Below are 7,522 nucleotides of genomic sequence, written 5' to 3'. Positions count from 1 at the left end.
TATATATATATATATATATATATATATATATATATATATATATATATATATATATACTAAAATCCCATGTCATAGCAGGTCATTAACCTGTTTTTGGGTCTCATTGCACCAAAATGCATTGTTTATGGATGTAATTGTACCTTTAAAAAGTTAGGGAGCTAATTGACTTTTGAGCTAAAGTTAGAGGGCTTATTCGACCCTTTTTCCGTCTATATTTTACAACAAAAAGTAGCTAGCCAGGCCGATTCAGACATGAAATACCAGGATCCTAACCATATAATTTGTAGAAAAAGCTAAGGCCGGGACACAATAAGAAGTTTGAAGCATATATATACACCAATAAGAAGCGATCTTGAGCTTGTAATAGTAGAGTTCAAGAGGAGTAGTGGTAGCATGTACACCAAAAAAAGGTTGTATGGTTGCGATAAAAGTTATTGACCATAGAATTCAAGGTTAGAGTTTAGGGTTTAGGATTTAGTGTTTAGGTTTAGGGGTTAATGTTTAGGTTTAGGGTTTTTGAGTTATGGCTTTAAGGTTGTTGGTTCAGGGTTTAAGGTTTAGGATTTAGGTTTAGTGCTTATGGTTTAAGGTTTAGAGTTTAGGGTATAGTGTTTTTTTTAGCATAAAAGGGTTACAGAACAGTATAAACAATGCGCTTAGTTCGCGTAAAACTTGATATCCAGAGTCTCACGACGAGCAATGCGCTTATATATGCTCAAATCCTAGCTCTGATATGCTCTGATCTACTGTTAGATGTGAGCCATAAAAAACGAATGAATGAGTTTAGTCGTACAGTAGGGTTTGGGGTTTGGGGGTTTAGTGGCTTAGGGGCTTAGGGTTTAGGTTTCGAGGTTTAGGGTTTAGTTGGTCCCATCATGTGGAGTAACGGTACTCCCACAAGACCCAACTAGTTCTGTTATTCTTTCGGTAATGCACTTTGTAGGTTTACAGTCCCAAAATATTGCTGCTTTCATAAAAAATAATGACTTCTTTATGTTCTGATTTAATCCACTTGCCATCATGCTGTCTTCCTACGTATCTATTACTGGTAGAAAATTGGTCCTTATCCGTAAAATAGTAATAAGAGTCCATATTTTCAATCCAATATGGTAGAAGTTTAGGAGAATACTCATATGCAAATGGAATTTCTAATATAGGTGTTGGGAAGCAAGCGATCTTATTGCTTAGCAACTTAAACTGCTCAATGTCATTTGAAAAAAAACTCAACAACGATCAACACCAAGTCTGTTTACTAAGTAAACAAGGGATCTTCACTGGTTCAGAAGATAGCACATAAAGTCTTGGGTTTTTTTTTTTTTTAATTTACAATGAAGCATTGTTCATATAGCATCCATAGAGACAAATACCCAGTATTATCGATCATTTTGTGTCTTATATTCAACACAAGTTTGAAACAACTATATTACACCTAGCTAAGGTTGAATTTTGCGTATAAGCCACAACATGGATTCCTTATTATGGGAGGATATAGATTGCATTCTCAAGCCTCCGAGAGAGGTAAACAAGTAGTAAGAGTAACACTCATGCAACGGAAGGAAATGAAGCACAAGTTGCAACACCACATGTATTCTTTCCCATCTCCATTTTGAAGTACCCATGGTCATCCAAGTCTTCTCCCTGTGAGTTCTTGATGAGCCAATAGAGGGTGACATTTTCCACTCCATAGCCCACAGCAAGAACGGCATGGTTCACATCCATGGGATCACTGCCGCAAGAATTGCTGGTATAAACTCCACTCTCATATAATTTAAAACCATCAACAACCTCAAATGCAACACTAACTGGTCTAATGAGCCCAACTGCATATTTTAATTCATCTTCAGCACCCAAGGTGATGTTAACAGATTCAAAAACTCGCACGCCTACATTTTCAGAAGAGTAGTTACAAACACCATTTTCTCCAATGTAAGGATATGCTTTCTCAGTGTCAAGACCACCATTATATTTGATATACTCAAAGGCTTGTGATGGCAACCCACCATTGCAACCAAAGTTATTAAAAGCTCCAGCACAATCCACAAGCTGCTGCTCGGAGAGGGAAATGTTCTTCCTAAATGTCTGGGCATAAGCTACTTCTAGGGCTCCTAGTGATGCTGAATGTCCAACAAGATCCACAACTGCCTTGATTCTTGACAGGGCTAACTATTCCAGCCTCCCTCCAGTCTTTAGTGTCAGGGACGATGGAATTTGAGCACTTGAGCTTGCCCTTTAATGTAGCAGAGCAGTTTTGAGCAGCTCCCAGCCTATGCTTTTGGAACTCATTCCATGTCATGTCAGCAAACTCGTTAACACCAAGCTTGTATGGAAGTCCTTTCTTGTTATGAGATCTAATCATCTTCAAACTCTCCTTAAACACACCAAACCGCCGATTAATCTCCTTAGCACTCTCATATCTCTTCCCGTACTTGTGAGCGAAGCAGGAAGCATGACGAGTAGAGCCGATGACTTGGAGAATCGAGCTCTCCAGCTCATGTAAGCCGTCCGATACGACTTGCCTAATCGGATTATCATCAGCGAAGAAGGCGTTTGATCCGGTGATGGAGGCGATCACGACCGAAATCACGAAGACGAAGACCGAGAGGCGCGCCATTGTTGTCCCCTCCTTCGAAAAGAAAAATGAGTGAGAGAGAGAGAGCGGTTTGGGGTCAGTGGTGCGGAGAAGACTGAAGATACTACCCAACTGGGAATAGGCTTGGGGTTTAGGGTTTAGGGTTTTTTTTTTTTAGCTTTTCTCCTACTTTGACATAGATAAGAGTGGATATATTTCAAAAGAAGATCTCAACCAGGCATAAAAGAAGTTTAGTTTGGAAAATGTTCCGCTTTCTGTTGCAATGATTATCTCTAAGATAGGCATATTGATTACAACGAATTTGTGTAATGATGAAAGATACTAACTTTAGCATGAAGGGGTTACAGAAAAGCATAAGTAGTGCGCTTAGTTCACGTAAAACTTGATCTCTAGAGTCTCACGGTGAGTTTGCTCTGATATGCTCTGATCTACTGTCAGATATGAGTTATCAAGAACAAATGAGTTTAGTCGTACAGTAGGGTTTACGATTTTAAGGTTTTAGAGTTTAGGGTTTTGGGTTTAGTGTTTGGGGTTTTTATTTTTTTTTAAACTGTGAGTATATATCATCAAAAACCAAGTCTGTACTGGCTCAAAAGTGGCCATAAAAGAACTTATACAAATACTCAACCATGGTGCAATGCACTCACTACTACATGCCATTCATCATCAAAAATGCCTAAGTGTAGGTCATCATCTCTTTGCTGTCAAACCATGTCTCCCTTTTTATTCATATTCAAGCACTTCTCAAGCACACAAATTATGTAGTAAGATGCCTAATACTCACCACTAATACAAATATCCAAACCAAAACCTTTTCTCATCCCTTTCATCATCTTTTCCATCATTCTTTTGTCCCATATATTTCTTTTCAACATCTTTTCTTTTCCTCCTTCACCTTTTTCCACTTTTCATCTCCTATGTTTGGGGTTAGGATTTAGCTTTAGGGTTTAGGCTATAGGTTTAGGGTTTTAAGGTTTTAGGGTTTAGGATTGAGGTATAATTTTATGCTTTTATTGGCGGCTTCACTTTCTGCTACTTCACTTTAACTTTCAGATTTACTTCGGCAATTTCTCCTCTGGGCAGCTTCACTTCGGCAATTTATCCTCTAGGCTGCTTCACTTTGATCGGCTTCACTTCAACTTCCGAATTCAGTTCGCAATTTCACCTCTGGGTGGCTTCACTTCCACTTCCGGATTTACTTCAGTAATTTCCCTTCTTGGTGGCTTCACTTCCAGTTCCGCATTAGCAATTTCTCCTCTGGCCGGCGAATCAAATGGTCTAAGAAAAATCAAAGTGAAGTATAATGGCAATATGTTGTAATTCAAATTGGCTCGCCCGTCCATTACAGATTTAACGGGCGCCGTTATCATTCGAGGGCCCGACAGGTTTAGTGTTTTTTTTTTAAAAAAAAAAAAACCAATTATTTTATATCATCCTCAACTCAGAATTCAATACATGGGCCCAAAAGTGACCCTTCCTCAAAAACTGGGCATAAAGCCTTACAAAGCTAGCCATACAAGCCTAATCAAATGACAAAATGGCTAAGTCATAAATGATGAACATTGCCCCATACTAGGCGTGGGACCGATGTCCCCCTCCATTTCCCCAAAACTGAATGCCCTCCAACTCCCCCTCGTACAGATCTCTGTATTTTGACCGAAGGGGAGCCACCCGGCTGACATCCTAAGCAATGACACGCACCCTTAGACCGCATGCTAGCATACTTGGTACAGATCTCTGCAGGTTATCCAAAGCAGCTATGTAATGCACACAATCTAAGCAATGCTAACGCCTCACCAGTCAGAGGGATAAGGAGGGAAACACTCCCACCTCAAAGTATATGTCATGCAATGTTCCAGCACTTATAAACCTTAAGAATAACTGCCCAAGCTAATTATAGCCCAAACATAACTAAAGAAATATTGAGATGAAAATGCCAGAAGCTTGTGAGAAGCCCAAGTCTTCAAGTACGTTGTTAAACCAAGCACCCTACGTATCAGCTGAGCACCATGCGCCGTCCTACTGCATCCGGCAACATAACACCTGTTTCAAACAGCTGTAATGCATACCAAGCAGAGCACAAGGCACCCGGACCCACCAATATCATAGGCACACAGGCCACTCAGAAAACAAGATGAAATCATAACAAATAATCAGAAAAGTCCATCATAAACTAAAAGTGGCACGCAGGCCTAAAAAATAAAAAATACATCGGCACGCAGGCCAGCAAACGGTAAGAACCAGAAAGCAGTTCTGAACCAGAAACCCCAACGGGATTAGCTACTATGGGCCAGCAGCAAGCCTGGACTAACCGCCAACGGATTTGAACAATTCCTACCCGACCACCGTTCAGTTTGGGTCAGGGTGTAACTTCTTACCGCAAGCACCGACGTTGAGGCATGGTCTGTTCAAATAAAAGCCCACAAGGGCGAAACCAGGATAGCTCGTAGACCAAACACACCTCAGAAGGCCGAAAGAAAATAAAAGAGGCAGACAATGAACAAAGAATGCACACCTCTAAAAAATAAAATAAAGTAGCTAGCAGAAAACAAAGACTTACTGAATGAATGGATAAATAATGTTCAGAAAAAGAACGAGACACGAAAGAAAAGGTACACACCCCAAGTATATCCAACCCCACCCGGAACCCAGAAGGGGTTCAGCCACTATTGGCCAGCAACGGATTTGAAAAAATCCTGCCCGACCACCGTTCAGCTCGGACTAGGGTGTCTCTTCTACCGCTGACACCTGCGTTGTTGAGGCTAAACTTAGCTTAAAGCCAAGCCATCATCGCCTCCAAACCAAGCAAACAGCAGAAGCAACTTTCTTTTAGTCTTTTCTTTTTCATTTTTCATCATTTTTCATTTTTGTTTTGTCTTTTTGTTTTTGTTGTTTTTTCATTCTTTTTCTCATTTTTCTTATTTTCACTTTTTGTTCTTTTTCTCATTTTTCTTTCTGCACATTTTCTTTTTCTTTTCTTCTTTTTTCTTCTTTTTTTTTTTAAAGCATCTCATGCATCTATCAAAAACAGATCAAGGTGGATCATAATCCTCAAAGAAAACAGAGGGGACATCATCATGAATAATCAAAGACCGCACCCTCGGAGGCAGGTCAGACAGACTATGAAACCTGAACTCCCTATCTTTACCCCCAACCCAATCTGCTAAGGCAGTCACAGGTAGATTACCCTGCGGCAAACATTGAACAACAGACACAGAAGCACAAGAACAAAGAAAACGGAGTCGTGACACATCAGAATCCAAGGACCAAGGAATAGGAATAGAGGTATCAACATAACCCTTAAGCTCAGACAACGCAGACTCTAAGACCAAAGATGTAAACCCCTGGGCTAAACACCATTCAAGACAACGGAACAGTACCCGAAAAATATCCCGAAACCCATCAACTGCTGGCATGGCCAAGCCATAGCAAAACCCACCCCCTAGTTACGCACAAAGGCAGCAGTCCCACCCGAAGACTCAGAGTACGACATATTGACCTTTAAAGAACCATCTGGTGGAGGATCCCATCTAATAGCACGAACTACGCGTCGAGGCTCATGTGAGTCCATGTAGGACAGAATGACAGACCAACTCGGCGGCAGAATGTGCTCCCTTGGCCACCGCCGAAAGAGACACTCCGCCATCCCTTTAGCCACACCATACACCACCCGCGGCACACTGGGCGATCCCCTACCATGCATGCATGCATTTCTGTGCTTCCACAACTCCCAAAGGATAAGATAAGGTAACCTGCCAACAACAAAGGAAACAAGAAGATTACGGGCAACCACCCGCCTCCACCCTGCCAACAAGGTCCGGAGACCATGATGACTAAAGTGAAGGCCCAGTGACCGCATAAAAAATCGCCACACAGCTTGTGTTGTATCCCCTGTATAGAAAATGTGATCAATAGTTTCCCTAACAGGGGATTGGCAACACAAGCACCTAGAAACTATAACATGTCCAAACTTGGCCATAGCGTCGTCCGTGGGCAAACGCCCGCGAAGCACCCGCCAGGCCAAGAAAGACACCTTAAAGGGCAGGTGCTTGTGCCAGCAATTACTCAAAAGAGGGTCAGAGTTCACAGGCTCAGCCTTTAACAGAGATTTTGCAGAGGAGAAAGAAAACTTACCATCCGAAGCTACCCGCCAAATGGGTATATCAAAAGTCATCTGACCCAATCGGGACGTGTCCGCCTCCAAACCCACTAGCAAAAGGTCATCATAGGCGAACAAATCCAGTTCCCCATCTTGAATAAAGTCGGACAGTAAGTCACCAGAGTACTCAACGCCAGGGGAGTGGTAAAGGTGCCCTAGGGGACCAAGTCCTGACCAGGTGTCCCACCAGAGATTAACATCTCCATGAGTCAACCGCCAACCCAAGACTGCCTCCACCTCATCCCTAACGCTAATCATGCGTTTCCAAGTATGCGAATCGGAAGACTGCAAAAGCTTTGCCACCGGGTGGACACGACTGTAGTACTTAGCTCTCATGAAATTTCCCCACAGAGAGTACACTGTGTGAAAATTCCACCACAGCTTCGCACTAGCCGCTCGTACCATCAAGGAACCCCACACCACCCTCTTTTTTAGGAAGGGCTAGCGTTTTCCATGACGCCCAATTGTAACGAGCACCTCCTGCTTGCCTCCAAAAGAAGCCTGCAAAACATCGTTCTAGGTCCCGGATAACCTGTTTAGGAGGAGCACAAGCTGCAAAAAGATGTAAGGGAATAGCCTGCAAAACAGAAGAAATTAATACCGCCTTCCCACCTTTAGATAGCAACCTACGTTGCCACCCAAGGCACTTAGCCTTCACCTTGTCCACCACAGATGAGAAATAAACACATTTTTCCGACCAACATAAATAGGGCACCCAAGATATGTAAACGGGAAAGGCTTATGACGGGTTTAGTGTTTAGAGTTTAGGGTTA

General features: G+C 42.1%; 2 pseudogenes; both read right to left on the bottom strand.

Annotated features, from left to right (window-relative positions):
• Nucleotides 1-1,542: 1,542 nt before the first annotated feature.
• Nucleotides 1,543-2,611, bottom strand: LOC116011231 (annotated as a pseudogene).
• Nucleotides 2,612-5,622: 3,011 nt separating this feature from the next.
• Nucleotides 5,623-7,154, bottom strand: LOC116010808 (annotated as a pseudogene).
• Nucleotides 7,155-7,522: the final 368 nt, after the last annotated feature.

Source organism: Ipomoea triloba, chromosome 2 (assembly GCF_003576645.1).
Source record: "Ipomoea triloba cultivar NCNSP0323 chromosome 2, ASM357664v1".
Lineage (NCBI taxonomy): Eukaryota > Viridiplantae > Streptophyta > Magnoliopsida > Solanales > Convolvulaceae > Ipomoea > Ipomoea triloba.
Note: the sequence above shows the minus strand (reverse complement) of the source record. Positions and strands in the feature narration are given on the sequence as shown.